This window comes from Bubalus bubalis, chromosome 20 (genome assembly GCF_019923935.1).
Source record: "Bubalus bubalis isolate 160015118507 breed Murrah chromosome 20, NDDB_SH_1, whole genome shotgun sequence".
Taxonomy (NCBI): Eukaryota; Metazoa; Chordata; class Mammalia; order Artiodactyla; family Bovidae; genus Bubalus; species Bubalus bubalis.
Genome location: NC_059176.1, coordinates 32,316,584 through 32,343,298, shown reverse-complemented (window position 1 = coordinate 32,343,298; position 26,715 = coordinate 32,316,584). Strand labels below are relative to the sequence as shown.

At 37.4% G+C, this 26,715-nt stretch overlaps 1 long non-coding RNA gene across 2 annotated transcripts in view; it reads left to right on the top strand.

Moving 5' to 3' along the window:
* Positions 1–26,715, top strand: part of LOC123330774 — a 351,279-nt gene that overhangs the window by 298,489 nt on the left and 26,075 nt on the right. The window contains exon 4 of one of the 2 annotated variants that reach the window (XR_006546901.2): positions 5,281–5,669. The exons of the other annotated variant lie outside the window; for it this stretch is intronic. This is a non-coding gene — a long non-coding RNA (uncharacterized LOC123330774). Of the gene's footprint in view, positions 1–5,280; positions 5,670–26,715 lie in introns of those variants that run through there. 2 annotated transcript variants of the gene reach the window in all.

Here is a 26,715-nt window from a genome sequence, read left to right as displayed (position 1 = left end):
AGGTCAATGATCACACCATCGTGATTATCTGGGTCATGAATATCTTTTTTGTACAGTTCTTCTGTGTGTTCTTGCCTCCTCTTCTTAATATCTTCTGCTTCTGTTTGGTGCATATCATTTCTGTCCTTTATCGAGCCCATCTTTGCATGAAATGTTCCTTTGGTATCTCTTATTTTCATATACAACACTAAACATGTACTTATCACAAGGTCTAGCAATCAAACTCTTGTAGATCTACCCCAGAGAAAGAAAAATATATGTTCACACAAAAGCTAATACATAAATATTCATACCAACTTTATTATAATAGTTCCAAACTGTAAACAATTATTCCTCAATCCATGAATGTTTAAACAAATGATAATAAATCCGTATCATGGAGTGTTATAAAAAGGAGTGATGTACTGATATGTACAAAAACTGGGAGTGATCTCAGAGAAATTAAGCCAAGTGGGAAAAGCCAGCATTAAAAGGTTACAAACAGTATGTTTCTATCTATAAAATATTCATTAAATAACAAAATTATCAAAATGATGATTAGATTAGTGTTTGCCAGGTATTAGCAATGGATAATCGATGGCACCCCACTCCAGTACTCTTGCCTGGAAAATTCCATGGATGGAAGGGCCTGGTAGGCTGCAGTCCATGGGGTCGCTAAGAGTCGGACAGGACTGAGCGACTTCACTTTCACTTTTCACTTTCATGCATTGAAGAAGGAAATGGCAACCCACTCCAGTGTTCTTGCCTGGAGAATCCCAGGGACAGGGGAGTCTGGTGGGCTGCCGTCTGTGGGGTCGCACAGAGTCGGACATGACTGAAGCAACTTAGCAGTAGCAGCAGCAATGAGTAGTGGGGAAAGGGTGTAAGGATGTAAGGAAACCTTATGTTTGGTGATGGAACAGTGCTGTATTTTGATTGTGTTGATTGTTACATAAATCTGCACATGTGATGAAGTTTGTAGAATTTATACTCATCTATAAAACAAACAGATGAGTGAGCATAGGACTGGTGAAACCTGAATAAGCTCTGTAGATTATACTAAACTTCTGTTTTATATTGTAATATAGTTTTGCAGGATTTGGGGTAAAACTGGATTAAAGGAACATGGGACTTCCCTCTGTAGATTTTGGTTTTTCTAATTCCTATGAATATCTATTTCAAAATAAAAAGATAATAAATGATATAGATATTTACAGTGAAGAAACAAGATGTAATTTCATGAAAAAAAAAAAAATGGAAAGGAACCTAAATAATGATAAGTGTTTGGCTTGCTTAATGGACTTCCCTGGTAGCTCAGATGGTAAAGAATCTGCCTACAATGCAGGAGACCAGGGGTTTGACCCCTGCATTGGGAAGATTCTCTAGGAAGGGAATGGCGAACTCACTCCAGTATTCTTGACTGGAGAATTCCATGGACAGAGGAGCCTGGCTTGCTTAACATTTAGAGGGCTCCATGTTTAAGACAGAAGGACCTTATTAAAGAGTATATTTAAATGCATGTGTTCAAAGCCCAGAGGGTTGTATGTTTGTTCTCTATATCTTTCTCTTTTTCTGATTGTCTGTCAGTTCAGCCAGTTCAGTTGCTCAATTATGTCTGACTCATTGCAACCCCATGGACTGCAGCACGCCAGGCCTCCCTGTCCATCACCAACTCCTGGAGTTTACTCAAATTCATGTCCGTTGAGTCAGTGATGCCATCCAACCTTTCATCCTCTGTCATCCCCTTCTCCTCCCACCTTCAATCTTTCCCAGCATCAGGGTCTTTTCATATGAGTCAGTTCTTCACATCAGGTGGCCAAAGTATTGGAGTTTCAGCTTCAGCATCAGTCCTTTCAATAAATATCTGGGACTGATTTCCTCTAGGATGGACTGGTTGATCTACTTGCAGTCCAAGGGAGTCTTCTCCAATACCACAGTTCAAAAGCATCAATTTTTCAGTGCTGAGCTTTCTTTATAGTCCAGCTCTCACGTCCATACATGACTAAGAAAAAAAACATAGCTGATTGTCTGCAGGGTGAGTTAAAACAGGGAGTGAGCTTGGGATTCTAGAATACTGTAAACAGATGAGAGTGTTCAAGGGCATAAAGGTACTTTGCATTGGAAATACAGTTTGTGTTTGGTCTTCCAGAAATAGTTTATCGAGTTCATACTATTTGTCCTTTTCAGCATGTACAAATATATATATATATTAGTATGATCTTCTTGAAAAAAGTATCATTATTTCCTAAGAGAAAAGCTGAAAGTGAAATACAGAATTGCATTTCTTTAAACCATAAATGCTCTATAAATGTATCACAGAGCAGTGAATATTTATTTCACTTTATATTGGGCTGTATTCTGCTAGAAAATGTATTAGAATGTCTTTGTTAATATTATTAAATTTTAAAATTAGAATGTCTATATTTTAATATTTCTTATATTTGCATATTAATTTCATTATCTTTGAAATCAGTCTGAAAAGCCATCAAAATGCACATTCTAAATGCCATTTATGTACCTTTGTTGGAGGTAGGAGAGGACTGGTGCAGTTTCTGAGAAATAAAGATTAATATCCTATTCATCTTTAGGTTTTTTAGATAACACACTCTTCTTTTTATTATATAAAATAAAATGCTAGTAAACCGCTTTGAAGAATGTTACACCTAACTCCACAGCTCTTAAACAGAGTTTCTCTTTATTGCAAATCAATATTGGATGCAACTGCAACTTTTTACATACCTTTTACCTTTATTTAGGATAATTCATTCCCTTTCCCCAAATATTAAGGTCTACTTGCCAGCCTGTGCAGATCACTGAATATAATCTATATGTTACTGCCCAAAACAGCTACTTGAGGAGAAATTGTAAACATCAGAGCAAAATGTAATCCTTTTTCAAAATTGAAAGCCCAGGTTGAAATGAAAGCCTTTCATGGAATCAATGCTGTCTATGAAGTATTCAGATAGAAGTCGGCTGCCAGTTATCAGCATTCAAGCTACAGGTAAACACCTGTGGGTCAGGAATATCACATACATAGTTGTCTAGAATGTTGAGTAAATTCTACTCCCTAGTTCATGACATGTCATCATAATCTGCTTAAGTTCCTTCTCTTCCTTTATACATGATTTATTCATGTAAATGAATGAATTAACCTCTCTCTCTTCATTTCTGTCCCTTTGTGGACAACAATTCTGATACAGCTAGAGTTCATCCTTTGGTCTGTTTATGTTCTTATAAAATATGTATGTTGTTTTCAATGTATTTTAGTTTAATAACATTATAAGTTTTGTTCTATGTATTGCTTTATTTTCTTAGTGCTGTCTTATTTACTATGAATATCTAGTCTGTTGCATCTATACCCTGCCAGGGTCCAGCCCCGGCTGATCCAGGGTATTCGAAGCAGGGATGGCGTCGGCGACCTATTTATTTATTTATTCATCAAAGATATAAAGAATAATAGAATGAGGATAGCTCAGTAGGAAAATTCAGTGGAGAAAAGAGGCTGAGTAGCTTGGTTTACACGGGAGACCAATAAAACTTCAAGACAAGAAGCTTGCACCACTTACGTAGGCCGCAGGCGTCCTTCCGTTCTCCTGAAGGAGAGGAGACACTGAGGCCTCCCCGGTCGGATCTTAGAAGCCCAGGCATAATTAATAAGCATGGCGGGTTCCACGCTCCAGATGGAGACTCAGCCAGAGGTTGAGAGAGAGAGAGCGACATGGGGAGACCAGTATTTCGAGGAACTGATCCCATTCTTTATTTTCCAGGATCTGTTTTTATACTCTGAGATGTTATACAAAAGTCACACGGGGACAGCAGTCCTGACTTTTATTAAAGTCAGGTGCTTCATACAAATGTATACAGAGGTCTTAGGGGTGTTACATCATCTTCTGGCCAGGGGGCCTGCTGACAATTTATGACCCTCTCCTTGTGACAGCGGTCAGTCAACCAGAACACTTTTTTCTCCAAGGGTGATTATTCTTAAAACAGACGTCACTCAAATAAAGTTACATTCCTATAGGGTGAGGGTGTAGTGGGTTTTAGTTAAGGAAAGAATTTACTTGGCCTAAGGTCTAATGTGATTTATATCAAAGGTTAATACTTATTTCTTCTATATATTCATTAATGTGTATAAGGGCAGAGGATGTGGAGACTTAGCAGTAAACATTGGCTCAACAAATAAAAAACCCTTCACCAATACAATTTCTAATCAGCCCACTATACTTATACTAATGGTTTTCTAACTTTTCTAAGGAACCTGTTTTTAGAAGGTTTAAAGCATCTCGTGCCTCTCACAGTTGGGAGGCTGTGAGCAATCACATGTGGCCGAACAAGCCTGTCAGGCAGGCTAGAGAACCTTCAGAGGAGTTTGTAGGTTGAAACACTCCTATCAGGCCCAGAAATTATTATTAACTGGAGCTCTAAGTTAACTCCTTCTCTGAAAGAGGTGGTGGGGGACAGCCCCCCGTAAGGTCAGAGGTGTAGGTGAGAGCACAAAGTAGTAAAGTAGGCAGGCTCTGGTTATGGGGGTAGATGCTCGAGGATTTCCAGGGGGACTCCTGAGGCTCCATCCTGCCTTTGCGTATGTCGAGCCTCCTTCCTCATGACCTTTGTCACCGGGCGGAGTGCCTCATGCCAGCCCCCAACAATACACTGTACCACAGTGTACATCTACCATATCTTGTATGTCCAATTCACCAAAAAAGGTATGAGGATAATACTTCTTCCCCTTCCACTGATAGATGAGTGAGCATCCTTTCCTTATGGACTGGTGTCTGTCCAGGAGAACTGCTAGATCTTGCCATATGTACATTTAATTTAACTAAGAACTGTCAGTTTCCTCTCTCAAGGAAGTGTACCAGTCTTCCATCCAACCTGCAGGACTCTGGGTTCCATACCCACATAGCCCCTTGAATATTGACATTATTCAGCATTTAATTCTTTTTTTTATATTGTAAACTTTTTATTTTCTATTGAGGTATAGCTGATTAACAAATAGTTTTGTGACGTTTCAGGTGAACAGCAAAAGGATTCAACCATACATATACATATACATGTATCCATTCTCCCCCAAACTCCCCTTCCATCCAGGCTGCCACATAACATTGTATAGAGTTCCATGTGCTATACAGTAGGTCCTTGTCTGTAATCCATTTTCAGTATAGCAGTGTATACATACCTGTCCCAAATAGCAGAACTATCCCTTCCTGCTACCCTTCTCCCCTAGCAACCATAAGCTAGTTCTCTAAGTCTGTGAGTCTGTTTCCATTTTGTAAGTTCATTTGTATCATTTCTTTTTAGATTCCACATGCAAGGGATGTCATATACTTCTCCTTCTCTATCTGACGTGCTTCACTGAGAAGGACACCAAGTCCATCCATATTGCTGTAAATGGCATTGTTCATTCTTTTTAATGTCTGAGTAGCGTTCCATTGTATATATGTACCACATCTTACTTCTATCCCTGTGTCAATGGACATTTAAGTTGTTTACATGTCTTGACTATTGTAAACAGTGCTGGAGTCAGCATTTAGTTCTTAACCACTCTGGTATACAGTGACATTTAATTGTTGCTTTTTTTTTATTATGTCTCCAACTCACACTTTATTTGAGAATCTCTTTAAATTTTGTTCTACTTTTAGATTTTCTCCGTGTAAATCACCTATTCATAATGAAACATAACGCCTCCAGCTTTGTACTTCTTATTTAATACTGCTTTACATTGGGGCTTTTTGTTATGATTCTATACAAATTTTGCATATTATTAATTCTACTTCTTTGAAATGTACCATTGGAATTTTGATAGAGATTGTACTGAACTTGTAGATTGCTTTGGATAGTAAGAGATTGTAATAATATTAATTGTTCCAATCCATGAACATAGGATATCTTTGCACTTCTATCATCTTTAAATTCTTTCATTTATATCTTGCAGTTTTAAGTATGAACATATTTCACCTCCTTGATTAAATTTATTCCTAGGTATTGTATTCTTTTAATACAATTTTGAGTGGAATTAGTGTCTTTATTTATTCTTCTGCTGTGTCATTATTAGTATGCAAAGACAAAACAGTTTTATTGTATTGATTTTGTGTCTTACAACCATACTGAATTCTTTTGTTAATTCTAAAAAGTTTTTTTTTTTTTAATGGATTCTTTAGGGTACTCTGGAGAAGGCAATGGCACCCCACTCCAGTACTCTTGCCTGGAAAATCCTATGGATGGAGGAGCCTGGTAGGCTGCAGTCCATGGGGTCGCTGAGGGTCTTACACGACTGAGCGACTTCACTTTCACTTTTCACTTTCATGCATTGGAGAAGGAAATGGCAACCCACTCCAGTGTTCTTGCCTGGAGAATCCCAGGGACGGGGGAGCCTGGTGCGCTGCTGTCTATGGGGTCACACCGAGTCGGACACTACTGAGTGACTTAGCAGCAGCAGTTAGGGTACTCTGTAAGTAATATCATATCATCTGCAAATAGTAACAGTTTTACTTTTTTCTTTCCAACTGGATGCCTTTTAATTCTCTTTTTTGCCTAATTGCTCTGATTAAGACTTCCAGTACTATGTTGAACAAAAGTAGTGAAGGGGGGCAATCTTGTCTTGTTCTTGAACTAGAGGAAAGGGTTTTCACTGTTCACATTTTGAGCATGATCTTAGCTGACGGCTTGTTGTATGTGGCCTTCATTATGTTGAGGTGACTCAGTGGTAAGAACCCACCTGCCAAAACAAGAAATGCAGGATATGCAGTTCTGGTTCATCTGTGAGTTGGGAAGATCTCCTGGAGGAAGAGATGGCAACCCACTCCAGTATTCTTGCCTAGAAAATCCTATGGGCAGAGGAGGCTGGTAGGCTACAGCCCATGGGGTTGCAAAAAAGTAGAACACGACTGAGCACACATGCATACATATTCCCTCTATACCCACCTTGTTGAGAGTTTTTTTTCGTAAACGAATGTTGAATTTTGTCAAATGCCTTTTTTGCATCTATTAAGATGATCATATGATTGTTATACTTTATTTTGGTAATGTATCATGCTGAGTGATTTGAAGATGTTAAACCATCCTTTAATCCTTGGTATACACCTCATTTGATCATAGCATGTGATCTTTTGACTTTATTGTTGAATTTGGTTTGTGATATTTTGTTGAGGATTTTCACATATATGTTCACAAGGGATACTGGCCTATACATTTTCTTTCTTATGGTATCCTTGTCTGGTTTAGGTTAAACTGGTCTCATAAAATGACTTTATTAGAGTTCTCTCTTTTATTTTTGAAGAATTTGAGAAAGATTTTTTCTTGATTCTTCTTTAAATGTTTGGTAGAATTCACCAGTGAAGCTGTCTTTTCCTGGACTTTTGTTTGTTTGGAGGTTTGTGATTACTAGTTTAATCTCCTTACCAATAATCAATCTGCTAATATTTTCTGTTTCATTATGGTTCAGTCTTGGTGACTTGTATGTTTCTAGGAGGTTATTTTGTCTATGGTATCCTGTTTGTTGGCATATAATGATTAATAGTAGTCTCTTATGATCCTTTGTGTTTCTGTGGTATCAGTATTCACATATTCTTTCTAATTTCTGATTTTATTTATTTGAGTTATTTTTCTTTTTTTCTTGGTGAGTCTAGCCAAAGGCTTGTCATTTTTAAAGATCTTTTCAAAGAAACAGCTCTTAGTAATCTCTATTGTCTTTATTTCTCTTATTTCTGCTCTAATCTTTATTTCCTTGTTTGCATTACCTTGGATTAAACTTCTCAGTTTAACTATATCATCTATAAAACCTGCAATAAATTGAATAAATGAATAAATTAAAAAAAAATCCTTGTATGGACAAAAGTTGAAAATCATCTAGCCACACATTAAATGTTAGTATGTGAGTCTGGGGAGGGGGGCAGGAATTTTACATTCCCCCTAGAAAAGTAAAGAAGAAATAAAATAAATACAATTTTTCTTTCTTAGTACTTTTTGTGTCATAAATATCTAACATATTGTTTGCCAGGAATCAACTTTGTGCTAGAAAAATACGACTGCTTTCACCAAGAAAGTGAAACAAGTTCAATGTACTAAATTTTATTGAATTCAATGGACAAAATCAATGTAATATTTTTAAACTATTGCTAGAAGATTTACAGGAATGAAATGTAAAACAGGTATACCTATTGTCAACTTGAAATTCAAAAATACTCATAAAAATTTTGTACTTAATATGAATGTCTGTGTTGACAAGATTGCCAGGTACTCTTTAAACTGTGGAATTACTCCCTTTTTAAACATTCAGTAGGAAGAGAAGAATGTTCATCAAGGCAGGTATGAAACTACATGCACAATTTCTTAGTCATTTTAATGGAAATTCTGTATTTAACTCCCCACGCTCTCATTAAGCACAACTTAAAAGAAGATGTTTTAATCTGTTTAATTGTTTATGAAGTTTTATATTTTTTCTATGAAAATGACTTTTCTACTGAGTTGATTTTATTCATTCTGAAGACATGGAATATAGTCATTTTATTTTTATTTTAAGAAAATGCCTTTAAAATATATCGAAAAGAAAATACCATTATAAAATAACATTAGAATTTTGAAAATGCAATAAAATGTAATAAGCATGTGATTATCAAGTACAAATGTGAATATATATATATATATATATATATATGGCTTTATATCCAAATTTAATCTCTACACCTCAGTATTAACATATTCATCTTATTGCAAATACAAAATAACTAATGGGAGTTCAGCTAAAGTGAAGTGAAAGTCACTCAGTGTGTCTGACTCTTTGCTACCCCATGAACTATACAGTCCATGGAATTCTCCAGGCAGAATACTGGAGTGGGTAGGCTTTCCCTTTCCAGGGACTCTTCCAAACCCAGGGGTCGAACCCAGGTCTTCCACATTGTAGGCAGATTCTTTACCAGCTGAGCTACAAAAGAAGCCTAAGAATACTGGAATGGGTAGTCTAGTCCTTCTCCAGTGGATCTTCCTGAACCAGGACTCAAAGTGGGGTCTCTTGCATTGCAGGCAGATTCTTTAACAACTGAGCTATCAGGGAGGCACCTTTGGTAGAAAATAGATTTTTTTTTTCCTCTTTTTATTTTTATTATTTTTTTTTAACTTTACAATACTATATTGGTTTTACCATTTATCAAAATGAATCTGCCACAGGTATACATGTGTTCCCCATCCTGAACCCTCCTCCCTCCCCATACCATCCCTCTGAGTTGTCCCAGTGCACCAGCCCCAAGCATCCAGTATCATGCATCGAACCTGGACTGACGACTCGTTTCATATATGATATTTTACATGTTTCAATGCCATTCTCCCAAATCATCCCACCCTCTCCCTCTTCCACAGAGTCCAAAAGACTATTCTATACATTAGTGTCTCTTTTGCTGTCTTGTATACAGGGTTATTGTTACCATCTTTCTAAATTCCATATATATGCATTGGTATACTGTATTGGTGTTTTTCTTTCTGGCTTACTTCACTCTGTATAATAGGCTCCAATTACATCCACCTCACTATAACTGATTCAAATGTATTCTTTTGATGGCTGAGTAATACTCCATTGTGTATATGTACCACAGCTTTCTTATCCATTCATCTGCTGATGGACATCTAGGGTGCTTCCATGTCCTGGCTGTTATAAACAGTGCTGCGATGAACATTGGGGTACACATGTCTCTTTCCCTTCTGGTTTCCTCGGTGTGTATGCCCAGCAGTGGGATTGCTGGGTCATAAGGCAGTTCTATTTCCAGTTTTTTAAGGAATCTCCACACTGTTCTCCATAGTGGCTGTACTAGTTTGCATTCCCACCAACAGTGTAAGAGGGTTCCCTTTTCTCCACACCCTCTCCAGCATTTATTGCTTGTAGACTTTTGGATCACAGCCATTCTGACTGGCGTGAAATGGTACCTCATAATGGTTTTGATTTGCATTTCTCTGATAATGAGTGATGTTGAGCATCTTTTCATGTATTTGTTATCCATCCCTATGTCTTCTTTGGAGAAATGTCTATTTAGTTCTTTGGCCCATTTTTTGATTGGGTCATTTATTTTTCTGGAATTGAGCTGTAGGAGTTGCTTGTATATTTTGAGATTAGTTGTTTGTCAGTTGCTTCATTTGCTATTATTTTATCCCATCCTGAAGGCTGTCTTTTCACCTTGCTTGTAGTTTCCTTTGATGTGCAGAAGCTTTTGAGTTTAATTAGGTCCCATTTGTTTATTTTTGCTTTTATTTCCAGTATTCTGGGAGGTGGGTCATAGAGGATCCTGCTGTGATGTATGTCAGAGAGTGTGTTGCCTATGTTCTCCTCTATGAGTTTTATAGTTTCTGGTCTTACGTTTAGATCTTTAATCCATTTTGAGTTTATTTTTGTGTATGGTGTTAGAAAGTGTTCTAGTTTCATTCTTTTACAAGTGGTTGACCAGATTTCCCAGCACCACTTGTTAAAGAGATTGTATTTAATCCATTGTATATTCTTGCCTCCTTTGTCAAAGATAAAGTGTCCATAGGTGCATGGGTTTATCTTTGGGCTTTCTATTTTGTTCCATTGATCTATATTTCTGTCTTTGTGCCAGTACCATACTGTCTTGATGACTGTGGCTTTGTAGTAGAGCCTGAAGTCAGGCAAGTTGATTCCTCCAGTTCCATTCTTCTTTCTCAAGATTGCTTTGGCTATTTGAGGTTTTTTTTCTATTTCCATACAAATTGTAAAATTATTTGTTCTAGCTCTGTGAAAAATACCGTTGGTATCTTGATAGGGATTGCATTGAATCTATAAATTGCTTTGGGTGGTATACTCATTTTCACTATATTGATTTTTCCAATCCATGAACATGGTATATTTCTCCATCTATTAGTGTCCTCTTTGATTTCTTTCACCAGTGTTTTATAGTTTTCTATATATAGGTCTTTAGTTTCTTTAGGTAGATATATTCCTAAATATATTATTCTTTTCATTGCAATGGTGAATGGAATTGTTTCCTTAATTTCTCTTTCTATTTTCTCATTATTAGTGTATAGGAATGCAACGGATTTCTGTGTGTTGATTTTATATCCTGCAACTTTACTATAATCACTGATTAGTTCTAGTAATTTTCTGGTGAAGTCTTTAGGGTTTTCTATGTAGAGGATCATGTCATCTGCAAACAGTGAGAGTTTTACTTCTTCTTTTCCATTTTGGATTCCTTTTATTTCTTTTTCTCTCTGATTGCTGTGGCCAAAACTTCCAAAACTATGTTGAATAGTAATGGTGAAAGTGGGCACCCTTGTCTTGTTCCTGACTTTAGAGGAAATGCTTTCAATTTTTCACCATTGAGGATAAAGTTTGCTGTGGGTTTGTGATATATAGCTTTTATTATGTTGAGGTATGTTCCTTCTATTCCTGCTTTCTGGATAGTTTTTTTCATAAATGGATGTTGAATTTTGTCAAAGGCTTTCTCTGCATCTATTGAGATAATCATATGGTTTTTATTTTTCAATTTGTTAAAGTGGTGTATTACATTGATTGATTTGCAGATATTGAAGAATCCTTGCATCCCTGGGATAAAGCCCACTTGGTCATGGTGTATGATCTTTTTAATGTGTTGTTGGATTCCCAAAACTGGACCAGGAAGAAATAGAAAATCTTAACAGACCCATCCCAAGCACGGAAATTGAAACTGTAATCAAAAATCTTCCAGCAAACAAAAGCCCAGGTCCAGACGGCTTCACAGCTGAATTCTACCAAAAATTTAAAGAAGAGCTAACACCTATCCTGCTCAAACTCTTCCAGAAAATTGCAGAGGAAGGTAAACTTCCAAACTCATTCTATGAGGCCACCATCACCCTAATACCAAAACCTGACAAAGATGCCACAAAAAAAGAAACTACAGGCCAATATCATTGATGAACATAAATGCAAAAGTCCTTAGAAAATAGATTTAAAAAAGGAAATGATCCAATATAGGCTTTAACAAATTTCCCCAAAACCACAAAGGCATGAATTTTCTGATATAAAGGCCATTGATTTCCAGTTCAATAGTGGGGAAAAAAAAGAAAAAAAAAAAATAACCGACACTAACATATTGGAAAGCAGAATGATAGCTTCTTCTAAAGTTAAACAGTCTTCCTCTCCTAAGTATTTAAAAGAATGGGAAATACATCTCTACGCAAAGATGTGTATATAATGTTTGTGCATGCTCTATCACTCAGTCATGTCTGACTTTTTGTAACGCTATAGATTGTAGTCCACCAGGCTATTCTGTCCATGAAATTTTTCAGGCAAGAATACTGGAGTGGGTTGCCATTTTCTCTTTCAGGGGATCTTCCTGACCCAGGGTTAGAATCCACATCTCCTGCATCTCCTCCATTGGCATGTGGATTCTTTACCACTGAGCCACCTGGGAAGCCCATCGTGGCAACTCTTTTCAAATTGAATATAAATTCATAATGTAGAAAACTATCCAAATGCACATCAACTTATGAATGTATAAGAAAACTTGATATATGAATATAATAAAATACTGCTCAGTATGAGCAAGGAAAAAAAAAACAACTGATAACACCAACTTGAACAAATCTCAAAAGCATGATGCTAAGTTAAAGAAGCCAGACACAAAAGACTGTGTACTTACATGAAATTCTAGTAAAGTCAAGACAGTGGTAACAATGGAGTGATCAAAATGTCCTGATTATTTTGAGTAGTTAAATGATTTTATATAATTCCAAAATCTTATAATTATACTCTTAAAATTGGAGAATTTTATTGAATATCTAACTCTAAATTGAGAATTTTACCTCAAAGAAGTGACTATGTCCCAAAGCATATTATTGTGCACTTTTGAAACTCTTGGGACAAAGAGAAAACACTAAAGAGATTCTGGGAAAAAAATAAAAATAAATAAGAAACATACAAAGAATTGCTTAAACTGAAATTTAGAATTATATGTAGTGATAGGATTCCTACATCAAATTTTGTAACTATACAACTTAACCATAAAAGAGTAAAATTGTTTCCTACTTGCAAAGGACAAAACCAAACAACAATAAACCAGTCTCCTATGAAACTTTTTCAAAAAGATTCTGACTGATGTGCTGCAATAAAATGATTATATCAAGAAAGTACTCAAATAGGCAACTCAGGAAATAAAGGATCAAATATTTGGAGATAGAAGATGGATTTCCCAAGATTATGGCTAAGAAATTCCAGTCTTTAGTGTTGCATAACAGGTCTGCTGCTGCTGCTACTGCTAAGTCGCTTCAGTCATGTCCAACTCTGTGCGACCCCATAGATGGCAGCCCACCAGGCTACCCCGTCCCTGGGATTCTCCAGGCAAGAACACTGGAGTGGGTTGCCATTTACTTCTCCAGTGCATGAAATTGAAAAGAGAAAGGGAAGTCGCTCAGTTGTGTTCGACTCTTTGCGACCCCATGGACTGCAGCCTACCAAGCTCCTCCGTCCATGGGATTTTCCAGGCAAGAGTACTGGAGTGGGGTGTCATTGCCTTCTCCAGGGTAAGAGGTCTAAAGAATAGCAAAATCCAACCAGAGCAGGAGCAACTTGGCTTCTGACAAAATATTAATCAGAATTTGTTCAGTGAAGCAGTACGTCATGAAAAACTCTGGGCTGGATGAAGCACAAACTGGAATCAAGATTGCTGGGAGAAGTATAAATAACCTCAGATAGGTAAATGACACCACACTTAGGGCAGAAAGTGAATAAGAACCAAAGAGTCTCTTGATAAAAGTGAAAGAAGAGAGTGAAAAAGTTGGCTTAAAACTTAACATTCAGAAAACTAAGATCATGGCATCTGGTCTCATCACTTCATGGCAAATAGATGGGGAAACAGTGTAAACAGTGGCTGACTTTATTTTGGGGAGCTCCAAAATCACTGCAGATGGTGATTGCAGCCATGAAATTAAAAGATGCTTTCTTCTTGGAAGAAAATCTATGACCAACCTAGACAGCATATTAAGAAGGAAAGACATCACTTTGCCAACAAAGGTCAGTCTAGTCAAAGCTATGGTTTTTGCAGTAGTCATGTATGGATGTGAGAGTCGGACTATAAAGAAAGCTGAGTGCTGAAGAATTGATGTTTTTGAATTGTGGTGTTGGGAGGAGGGAGGAGGGTTCAGGATGGGGAACACCCAGGGCTGATCTCTATACCTGTGGCAGATTCATTTGGATATTTGGCAAAACTAATACAATATTGTAAAGTTTAAAAATAAAATAAAATAAAAACAAAACAAACAAACAAAAAAAGAGTCCCTTGGACTGCAAGGAGATTCAACCAGTCTATCCTAAAGGAAATCAGTCCTGAATATTCACTGGAAGGACTGATGCTGAAGCTGAATCTCCAATACTTAGGCCACCTGATGTGAAGAACTGACTCATTTGAAAAGACCCTGATGCCGGGAAAGACTGAAGGTGGGAGAAGGGGATGATAGAGGATGAGATGGTTGGGTGGCATCACAGACTCAATGGACATGAGTTTGAGTAAACTCTGGGAGTTGATGATGGACAGGGAGGCCTGGGTGCTGCAGTCCATGAGGTCGCAAAGACTTGGACATGATTGAGCAACTCAACTGAACTGAATATCTTGCAAGTCTTGAAAGAAAGAAAAATCATCAATATCAAAAACAGGATATCAGTACAGATGCTGCAATAGGCTGAAAAAATAAGTACTGTGAATGCTTCAGTTCAGTCGCTCAGTCATGTCTGACTCTTGTGTCACTGCGACCCCATGAATCGCAGCACACCAGGCCTCCCTGTCCATCACCGTCTCCCAGAGTTCACTCAAACTCACAAACGTCGAGTCAGTGATGCCATCCAGCCATCTCATCCTCTGTTGTCCCCTTCTCCTCCTGACCCCAATCCCTCCCAGCATCAGAGTCTTTTCCAATGAGTCAACACTTTGCATAAGGTGGCCAAAGTACTGGAGTTTCAGCTTTAGCATCATTTCTTCCAAAGAACACCCAGGGCTGATCTCCTTCAGAATGGACTGGTTGGATCTCCTTGCAGTCCAAGGGACTCAAAAGAGTCTTCTCTAACAGCATAGTTCAAAAGCATCGATTCTTTGGCACTCAGGTTTCTTCACACATACATTTGACAACTTAGATAAATGAATTGGTTATTTGGAAAAAAAAAAAAAACTACTACAAATCATCTAAAAAAAAATAGATAATTTGATAGCCATATAGCTATAAAGGCAATAGATTTTAAATTTAAAACTTTCTGAAAAATAAATCTGCATGTCAAGATGGTTTCTGTAAAGAATTTTACCTAACTTTTAAAAACCTAATACAAGTTCTAGAGATACTTTCAGACTTTTCATGATGAGGAAACGCCTCTTAACTGAATTTTTGAAGCTATTTTTGGAAGATTGTTATCCTAATACCTGATATCACACAAAGAAAGTTCCACTCAATCCCTAGAGTAATATCACTTATGAATATAGACACAGAAATGTTTAACAAAATATTAACAAATAAAATTCAGCAACAGGTGGCAATTTTACACCATGACTCTCAGGGTTTATTCTAGGGAGGCATGGCTGGTTCAATATTCAAAAATTATCTCATATCATCTACCTTATTAATAGGCTAAAAATATCACATGGAGATATACCAATCTATGCGGAAAAATCGTGAAAAATTTCAACACCCATCTAATCAAAAACGCTCAGGACAACAGGAATAGAAGGATATTCCCTCAATTTGATAAAGAGTTTCTACTAAAACACTCTGCAGTTAACATTGTATTCTATGGTGAAAGAATAATAGTCCAATAATTGCTACAAAACCAGGAAAAAAAAATAAAGTTGACCATAGATATAGGAGCCACTGAAGCTGCAGTTTTGAGGGCCTCACAGTTTTGAGTTCTCTTTTAACTCTAGGTTATAAAAACACTGTAAGTCACCCTATGTATTTTAAGACTAAGTGGGGTGAGGCAGGATTTTGAGACACTAAACTTTTCACCTATAAAGCCTCTGTAGTGACATCCAAAAGAGATCAATCATTTGGATTAGTTGTGGTAGTGAGTTGTGTTCATGTCCTATTTCTGCTGTAACAATTTACCAAAAACTTAGTGGTTGAAAACAACATGATTCATTACCCTACATTTCTGGAGGTCAGAAATCCAAGAGTCTTACCAGGCTAAAATCCAGGTGTTGGTGGAGCTGTATTATTCCTAGACTTCAGGGGAGAATTTGTCTTTACCTTTCCAACCTCTAGAAGTCAACTTCCATTCCTGGCTCATGGCCCCTTTCCCATTTTCAAAGCCAACAGTGTAACATTTTCAAATCTCTCTGTCTGACTCAGCCTTCTGGCCTTCTCTTATCAGGACCCTTGTGATTACACTGGGCCCACTGGATAATTCAGGCTGTTCTTTCAGTGGCATGATGTTTAGTTTAATCATGTGGAATGTCCCCTTTACCATGTAAAGTAACATAGTCACAGGTTATGGGAATTGAGACATCTTTGAGAGAAGGACCTTATAATTATAATGCCTACCCCAAAAGTTGAAGTTGGAGTAAATCAAATATATACAGAAAATAAAATTTATCATACGTACCAAACTTTAGCATTATTGCTTGCTTATTTTCCCTGTAATCAAAAAGGAGACATATCTTTTAGAATAGAGAAACTATGTTATTTCTCAGCAAATGCTAAAATGCATATTTTCTCATTCCATTGTAAGTATATTTAAACCCAAACAAGCAATAACAAAATCTCATAATATCCTTTACATTTGCACAATATCCCTGGCTTATACAATGTCACTATAATGTAAAAATAATACACACACACACCATGGGAACAAAGGTTGGTCTAGATGGAGTTTAGGGTTGAAATTATGTTTCAGACAAATTCACTAAATATTACAAATTTATGGAATAATGAGGTTGACAGTAATAATGAGGTCAACAGTATTCATCAGATTCATTCATTCTATAAATATATATGGTACATGTTAGGAACCTACTTTGCTGAAAATTGAATAAGTGATAAAGGGGTACATAATGAATAAAACATACCTGATATTACAGTGTAGTTAAATCAACAAGAAACCTCGATAATATATCACCAGGAACAATAGATCAGTGCAACAAGGGAAGTTAAAATTTCAATCAAAGGAGAAATTACTTTGTGGGAGCAATAATTGTCAAAATTATTTAAGAAGTTGACATATATAATGATTCTGTGATCACTACAAGGGATGAGTCAGAGATTTGCTTAAATCTCAGACTCCCTTCACATTTTCTGATAGTTATATGTGCCCAGTGTTGTAAAATAGACATCATGGATAAAGTTTTCTCCTAGCATTGTTTGCTAAAGTTTCTTGAAAAAAAAAAAAATACTGTGCTATTAATTGTTTTCTGTTTTGAATAAAACAAGCTTCTTTTTTACGGGTAGCAATTTAACAGCCAGATATTTTGTAGAAACAACAGTTATTGTTACGTTGATTTAAAATAGAGAACTCAAGGGTAATATCAGTTCTTTGCTCTGCTGTTTCAAATAGTTTCTCTCTAGATAAGGTTAGGAGTCATTACTTCAGCAATTACTCTTAATTGTCTACTCAATATCTATTGTTATCTTTTTTTTCTCACTGAAAAGATTCCAGTTGAAGTAGCGAGATGTACAGATCTAAATACATATTTTTAAACTTTCTCCAGCAGCAAAGTTTGATCATGTGATAGTGTTGTAGCCAAAAATATGTAAATGGAATTCTGTAAGAAGCTTCAGAAAGAGTTTTAGTGCCTCCTTCATATCAATGAATATAATAAAGTTGCAGGATATAAAGTCAACACACAGAAATCCCTTGCATTCCTATACAATAATAATGAGAAAATAGAAAGAGAAATTAAGGACAGTATTCCATTCACCATTGCAATGAAAAGAATAAAATACTTAGGAATATATCTAACTAAAGAAACTAAAGACCTATATATAGAAAACTGTAAAACATTGGTGAAAAAAATCAAAGAGGACACTAATAGATGGAGAAATATACCATGTTCATGGATCGGAAGAATCAATATAGTGAAAATGAGTATACTACCCAAAGCAATCTATGGATTCAATGCAATCCCTATCAAGATACCAACGGTATTTTTCACAGAGCAAGAACAAATAATTTCACAATTTGTATGGAAATACAAAAAACCTCGAATAGCCAAAGCAATCTTGAGAAAGAAGAATGGAACTGGAGGAATCAACCTGCCTGACTTCAGGCTCTACTACAAAGCCACAGTCATCAAGACAGTATGGTACTGGCACAAAGACAAAAATATAGATCAATGGAACAAAATAGAAAGCCCAGAGATAAATCCATGCACCTATGGACACCTTATCTTTGACAAAGGAGGCAAGAATATACAATGGATTAAAGACAATCTCTTTAACAAGTGGTGCTGGGGAAACTGGTCAACCACTTGTAAAAGAATGAAACTAGAACACTTTCTAACACCATACACAAAAATAAACTCAAAATGGATTAAACATCTAAACGTAAGACCAGAAACTATAAAACTCATAGAGGAGAACATAGGCAACACCCTCTCCGACATACATCACAGCAGGATCCTCTATGACCCACCTCCCAGAATATTGGAAATAAAAGCAAAAATAAACAAATGGGACCTAATTAAACTTAAAAACTTCTGCACAACAAAGGAAACTACAAGCAAGGTGAAAAGACAGCCTTCAGGATGGGATAAAATAATAGCAAATGAAGCAACTGACAAACAACTAATCTCAAAATATACAAGCAACTCCTACAGCTCAATTCCAGAAAAATAAATGACCCAATCAAAAAATGGGCCAAAGAACTAAATAGACATTTCTCCAAAGAAGACATAGGGATGGATAACAAGCACATGAAAAGATGCTCAACATTACTTATTATCTCTGATAAGTCACGTCAGTCGTATCCGACTCTGTGCGACCCCATACACAGCAGCCCACCAAGCTCTGCCATCCCTGGGATTCTCCAGGCAAGAACACTGGAGTGGGTTGCGGTTTCCTTCTCCATTATCAGAGAAATGCAAATCAAAACCACAATGAGGTACCATTTCACGTCAGTAAGAATGGCTGTGATCCACAAGTCTACAAGCAATAAATGCTGGAAAGGGTGTGGAGAAAAGGGAACCGTCTTACACTGTTGGTGGGAATGCAAACTAGTACAGCCACTATGGAGAACAGTGTGGAGAGTCCTTAAAAAACTGGAAATAGAACTGCAATCCTACTGCTGGGCATACACACCGAGGAAACCAGAATTGAAAGAGACACGTGTACACCAGTGTTCATTGCAGCACTGTTTATAATAGCCAGGACATGAAAGCACTCTAGATGTCCATCAGCAGATGAATGGATAAGAAAGCTGTGGTACATATACACAATGGAGTATTACTCAGCCATTAAAAGAATACATTTGAATTAGTTCTAATGAGGTAGATGAAACTGGAGCCTATTATACAGAGTGATGTAAGCCAGAAAGAAAAACACCATACAGTATACTAATGCATATATATGGAATTTAGAAAGATGGTAATGATAACTCTGTATGCGAGAGAGCAAAAGAGACACAGTCTCTTTTGTATAGAACAGTCTTTTGGACTCTGTGGGAGAGGGAGAGGGTGGGATGATTTGGGAGAATGGCATTGAAACATGTATAACATCATATAAGAAACGAATCGCCAGTCCAGGTTCAATGCATGATACAGGATGCTTGGGGCTGGTGCACTGGGATGACCCAGAGGGATGATACAGGGAGGGAGGTAGGAGGGGGGGTTCAAGATGGGGAACACGTGTACACCGTGGCAGATTCATGTTGATGTATGGCAAAACCAATACAATACTGTAAAGTAATTAACCTCCAATTAAAATAAATACATTTAAATAAAAAAATAGTTTCACAAATTTCTCCTGTTTTCCTTCTTCTGCCTACTTCGGATACAGGTTGCAACCTAAAGGAACATCTTTTGATTATGACAATAAAGTAAGCCTTTGTTAGGTTTAAGCTACTGATATTCAAGTTTTTTGCAGCAAATGTATTCTTAATGTAATAATGGATTGTTATATTTTAAGTTGTTAACTTCTTTCTAGATTAAAAATAAAATCTAGTCCTGGTGTACTGAATTTTTGAACTAGTAGTTCAGTAGTCCTGTTAAATGGAACATATAACCTCAGGCTGTTTTTTTATATTAAATCTATTTGTTTATTGAATCTTTTGAACTGCTGCCCTGGTATCATTTAAGCATCTTGTTTTTAACTGGAGCTAAAAGTCTATCTCTTGAGAAAACTATATGCAGGTCAGGAAACAACAGCTAGAACTGGACATGTAACAACAGACTGGTTCCAAAAGGAAAAGGAGTACATCAAGGCTGTATATTGTCACCCTGCTTATTTAACTTATATGCAGAGTACATCATGAGAAATACTGGGCTGGAAGAAGCACAAGCTGGAATCAAGATTGCCGGGAGAAATATGAATAACCTCAGATATGCAGATGACACCACCCTTATGGCAGAAAGTGAAGAGGAACTAAAAAGCCTCTTGATGAAAGTGAAAGAGGAGAGTGAAAAGGTTGGCTTAAAGCTCAACATTCAGAAAATGAAGATCATGGCATCTGGTCCTATCACTTCATGGGAAATAGATGGGGAAACAGTGGAAATAGTGTCAGACTTTATTTTTCTGGGCTCCAAAATCACTGCAGATGGTGATTGCAGCCATGAAATTAAAAGATGCTTACTCCTTGGAAGAAAAGTTATGACCAACCTAGATAGCATATTCAAAAGCAGAGACATTACTTTGCCAACAAAGGTCCATCTAGTCAAGACTGTGGCTTTACCAGTGGTCATGTATGCATGTGAGAGTTGGACTGTGAAGAAGGCTGAGTGCCAAAGAATTGATGCTTTTGAACTGTGGTGTTGGAGAAGATTCTTGCAAGTCCCTTGGACTGCAAGGAGATCCAACCAGTCCATTCTAAAGGAGATCAGCCCTGGGATTTCTTTGGAGAGAATGATGCTAAAGCTGAAACTCCAGTACTTTGGCCACCTCATGGGAAGAGTTGACTCATTGGAAAAGACTCTGATGCTGGGAGGGATTGGGGGCAGAAGGAGAAGGGGACGACAGAGGATGAGATGGCTGGATGGCATCACTGACTCGATGGACGTGAGTTTGAGTGAACTCCGGGAGTTGGTGATGGACAGGGAGGCCTGGCGTGCTGGGATTCATGGGGTTACAAAGAGCCAGACACGACTGAGCAACTGAACTGAACTAAACAGTCTATCTAGATAATCTTCTGATAGTGCAGGAATATTTGAGAAGGATGTCCTTACTTATGGTGTAATAAACCAGGCATGATTTCTTGATTTTTCCATTTAACTATTTAGTGCTAATGAAGTGGAGAAAAATAAGGGAGGAATTTCCCTATGGTATGTTTAAGTCTTGGTTTGTTTCTCAATCAAGGAAAATAATTATCTAGATGATTAATTGTTTGCTACCCAGTCTTAATCCCAGTCTTGTGGTCCTCTCTTTCTCAGGGATGCCATTTTGCCTTCTTCCACATTTTCCAAGATTTTACTCATTACTGTTTCCTCCACAAGTTATTTTTGCTTCCTGAAATGCCTCCCAACATCTTTTTTTTTTTAATTCAAAGAAACAATAATACCTATCAATCAGGTATTTTAAAAAGTTGCCACAAGGATATGATTATGAAGTTCCCAGTGTTTTAAATTTAAAAACATCTTATGATTCTAAAATCTTTATGAAAACAGGGATAGCATTGATTGATAGTATACAGATGTAATAACCAAAACAGAGTAATTCATTAGTTTTAATAGTTGCATGTGTTAGATAATATAAAAAGTTCGTAAATAAGACACACATGAGCCTGAGTTCTCCTTCAATGTCAATTTTACCAGTAATTTCAGGGACGTAAATAATCATGAACCAAGAGAGATGAAGAAATCCAAGACTGTCAACAACACTTCTCATGTCTTTCCTCTTTGTTTTACAGTGTGTCTAACAGAGTTTTAACGTATACACTCTGAGCTATTCCTGGGCGGGTGGGCATCACTTACACAGAAAAGCACTCCACAAGTGAAGAAATATTTGCATTTTATATCCTGCAAAGTATCTAGCTTACATGACATTTTCTAAAGAGCTATGGCAGGTTTAAGTAAGCAGTGGAGATGAGCCATACAGGGTTTGTGTATGGGCTCACATGTGTTCCTCCGGAGTTTATATATTGAAATTCTTACCTTCAGTGTCTCAGAATGTGTCTGTATTTATAGATAATGCCTTTAAACCTCTAAGTTCAAATGAAATTAAACCAATTATGTTAAATTTAGGGCCACGAGGATAGATTTTAATCTAATCTTATTTGTGTTCTCATAAGAGGACAAAATTTGGACATATAAAGAGATACCAGGAATGTGGACAGCAGAGAGAAGACCATGTGAGGACGCTGCAAGAAGGCAGAGCTCTGTAAGCCAAGCAGAGTCTCAGGAAAACCAGACCTGCGGAACCTTGATGCTGGACTTCCTGTCTCCAGAACCGCGTGTTATACACACACAGACACACACACACACACACACATACACACAGCAAGATCAGATCAATCAATCGTAAAGGAAATCAACCCTGAATATTCATTGGAAGGACTGATGCTGAACCTGAAGCTCCAATACCTTGGCCACCTAATGTGAAGAGCAAACTGTTTGGAAAGACCCAGATGCTGGGGAAGACTGAGGGCAAGAGAAGGGGGCCACAGAGAATGAAATGGCTGGATGTCACGACTGACTCAATGGACACGAATTTGAGCAGATTCGGGGAGATGCTGAGGAACAGGGAAGTCTGGTGTGCTGCAATTCATAGGGTCACCAAGATCCAGACACAACATGAGAGAACAACAACAACAACAACAACACACACACACACACACACACACACACACACATAACTGATAGGGCCTTGTTAAATATACCTAACTTAAGGGCTTGCCTGGCAGAAAATGTCACTGTGTGTTTTGTGAAAGGCCAGATGTCAATATGTTTACAAGATGATTTGAGTAGGACATCTTTCTGTCTCACACAACCAGATAGATGGACATAGTATATCACAGCCTCCTGTTTACTCTTTCCTTCCATAAACCATGACACTGAAATTCCACTTGGTATGATTCCAATGAGTTTGAACAAACTCCAGGAAGTAATAAGGGACAGGGGAGCCTGGCGTAATGCAGTCAGTGGGGTCTCAAAGAGTTGAATACAACTTAGCCACTGAACAACAACAACAACACAAAGACAATATCACACAGGTATGTATGAGTAAATATGTTAGTTTCTCACTATGAGATTTGTTGTAGCAGGTTGTAGATCATTCAGTTTAGTTCAGCTCAGTTCAGTTGCTCAGTCGTGTCCCACTCTTTGCGACCCCATGAATTGCAGCACACCAGGCCTCCCTGTCCATCACCAACTCCCAGAGTTCACTCAAACTCACGTCCATTGAGTTGGTAATGCCATCCAGCCATCTCATCCTCTGTCATCCCCTTCTCCTCCTACCCCCAACCCCTCCCAGCATCAGAGTCTTTTCCAATGAGTCAACTCTTCTCATGAGGTGGCCAAAGTACTGGAGTTTCAGCTTTAGCATCAGTCCTTCCAATGAACACCCAGGACTGATCTTCTTTAGGATGGACTGGTTAGATCTCCTTGCAGTCCAAAGGACTCTCAAGAGTCTTCTCCAACATCATAATTTAAAAGCATCAATTTTTTCGTGCTCAGCTTTCTTCACAGTCCAACTCTCACATCCATACATGACTACTGGAAAAACCATAGCCTTGACTAGACGGACCTTTGTTGGCAAAGTAATGTCTCTGCTTTTCAATATGCTATCTAGGTTGGTCATAACTTTCCTTCCAAGGAGTAAGCGTCTTTTAATTTCATGGCTGCAGTCACCATCTGCAGTGATTTTGGAGCCCAGAAAAATAAAGTCTGACACTGTTTCCCCATCTATTTCCCATGAAGTGATGGGACGAGATGTCATGTTCTTAGTTTTCTGAATGTTGAGTTTTAAGCCACCTTTTCACTGTCCTCTTTCACTTTCATCAAGAGGCTTTTTAGTTCCTCTTCACTTTCTGCCATAAGGGTGGTGTCATCTGCATATCTGAGGTTATTGATATTTTCCCAGAAATCTTGATTACAGCTTGTGCTTCATTCAGCCCAGCATTTCTCATCATGTACTCTGCATATAAATTAAATAAGCAGGGTGAAAATATACAGCCTCGACGTACTCCTTTTTGTATTTGGAACCAGTCTGTTGTTCCATGTCCAGTTCTAACTGTTGCTTCCTGACCTGCATATAGGTTTCTCCAGAGGCAGGTCAGTATTGGTCTGGTATTCCCATGTCTTTCAGAATTTTCAACAGTTTATTGTGATCCACACAGTCAAAGGCTTTGGCATGGTCAATGAAGTAGAAATAGATGTTTTTCTGGAACTCTCTTCCTTTTTTGATGATCCAGTGGATGTTGGCAATTTGATCTCTGGTTCCTCTGCCTTTTCTAAAACCAGCTTGAACATCAGGAAGTTCACGGTTCACATATTGATGAAGCCTGGCTTGGAGAATTTTGAGCATTACTTTACTAGCGTGTGAGATGAGTACAATTGTGTGGTAGTTTGATCATTCTTTGGCATTGCCTTTCTTTGGGATTGGAATGAAAACTGACCTTTTCCAGTTCTGTGGCCACTGCTGAGTTTTCCAAATTTGCTGGCATATTGAGTGCAGCACTTTCACAGCATCATCTTTCAGGATTTGAAATGGCTCAACTGGAATTCCATCACCTCCACTAGCTTTGTTCGTAGTGATGCTTTCTAAGGCCCACTTGACTTCACATTTCAGGATATCTGGTTCTAGGTGAGTGATCACACCATCGTGATTATCTGGGTCATGAAGATCTTTTTTGTACAGTTCTTCTCTGTATTCTTGCCACCTCTTCTTAATATCTTCTGCTTCTGTTAGTTCCATACCATTTCTGTCCTTTATCGAGCCCATCTTTGTATGAAATGTTCCCTTAGTATCTCTAATTTTCTTGAAGAGATCTCTTCAAGTCTTTCCCATTCTGTTGTTTCCTCTATTTCTTTGCATTGATTGCTGAAGAAGGCTTTCTCATCTCTCCTTGCTATTCTTTGGAACTCTGCATTCAAATGTTTCTATCTTTCCTTTTCTCCTTTGCTTTTCACTTCTCTTTTTTTCATAGCTACTTGTAAGGCCTCCCCAGACAGCCATTTTGCCTTTTTGCATTTCTTTCCATGGGGATGGTCTCGATCCTTGTCTCCTGTACAATGTCGCAAACCTCCATCCATAGTTCATCAAGCACTCTATCTCTCAGATCTAGTCCCTTAAATCTATTTCTCACTTCCACTGTATAATCATAAGCAATTTGATTTAGGTCATACCTGAGTGGTCTAGAGGTTTTCCCTACTTTCTTCAATTTAAGTCTGAGTTTGGCAGTAAGGAGTTCATGATCTGAACCACACTCAGCTCCCTGTCTTGTTTTTGCTGACCGTATAGAGCTTCTCCATCTTTGGCTGCAAAGAATATAATCAATCTGTAGATCATTAGGCAAGTGTAATAGTTTGCTCTGCTGACTACACTCCATGGAACAGTGGGCAGCAGTTAAAGTAAGAGATTATATATGGATAAGGTGATATACATGAATCTTTAAAGCTTAATGTAAAGTGGAGTGGATGAAAAAGATAATTATTTTGCAATTGATTACACATTTCCATTATGTTTATTAAAATATAAGCACTGAATATAAATGTCTGCTTTAAAATAACATATACTGAAAATCTGTTCCCATATTCAATATTATAGAATAGTTTTCTATGGAGTAGGGGGAGGAGGGAAATATAAGGGATGAAAAACAAAGTGAAGTGAATAAAACCAACCAATGAGCAAAAGAAAATGGGAGTTTTGTGGCATAGTCCCATGATGATGGTGTTTTGTGAACTTGGTTCAACAGATTGTATCTGAATCTCAACTTTAAAAGCATATTTTAATGACAATTCATTAATATGGGCTTCCTTGGTGGCTCAGAGTTTAAAGTGTCTGCTTGCAATGTGGGAGACCTGGGTTTGATTCTTGGGTTGGAAAGATCCCCTGGAGAAGGAAATGGCCACCCACTCCAGTATTCTTGCCTGGAGAATCCCATGGACAGAGGAGCCTGGTGGGCACGGGGTCACAAAAAGTCTGACACGACTGAGCGACTTAACTTTCACTTTTTAATGATAATAATGATTCAAGCAGAGAAAATCTTGATGTAAAAACTTTATATAAATTTTAGGTAGAAAGATAAAGACATAGATTCAGTGCTAAAAACAGCCTAAAAAACATAGCAGAAGATGTAGTTCATTACAGAAAGCTAACTATATAAAATAAAGAAATCTGAGAAACAGTATTAAAGACTTCATAGCTACTATTTATTTAAAAAAATATGCATTAAACCTGTTTTTCATCTTTGAGGATGTCATAGGGAAAAAAAGGAGGAGGACCAACAATGAAATTGCCTCAGGTTTTAGATACCAAATCTGAAAATTTCAGTGACCTCTTTACTGATTTCAAAAGGATATAAGAGAAACTAGAGATGACACTGAGGTAAAAAGAAAAAGGCATTAAGGTATGAACTAATGAAAAGGAATCAGAAACTCTCTCAATTATCAATTTATTTACATAATTATTGTGTCTCTTGTT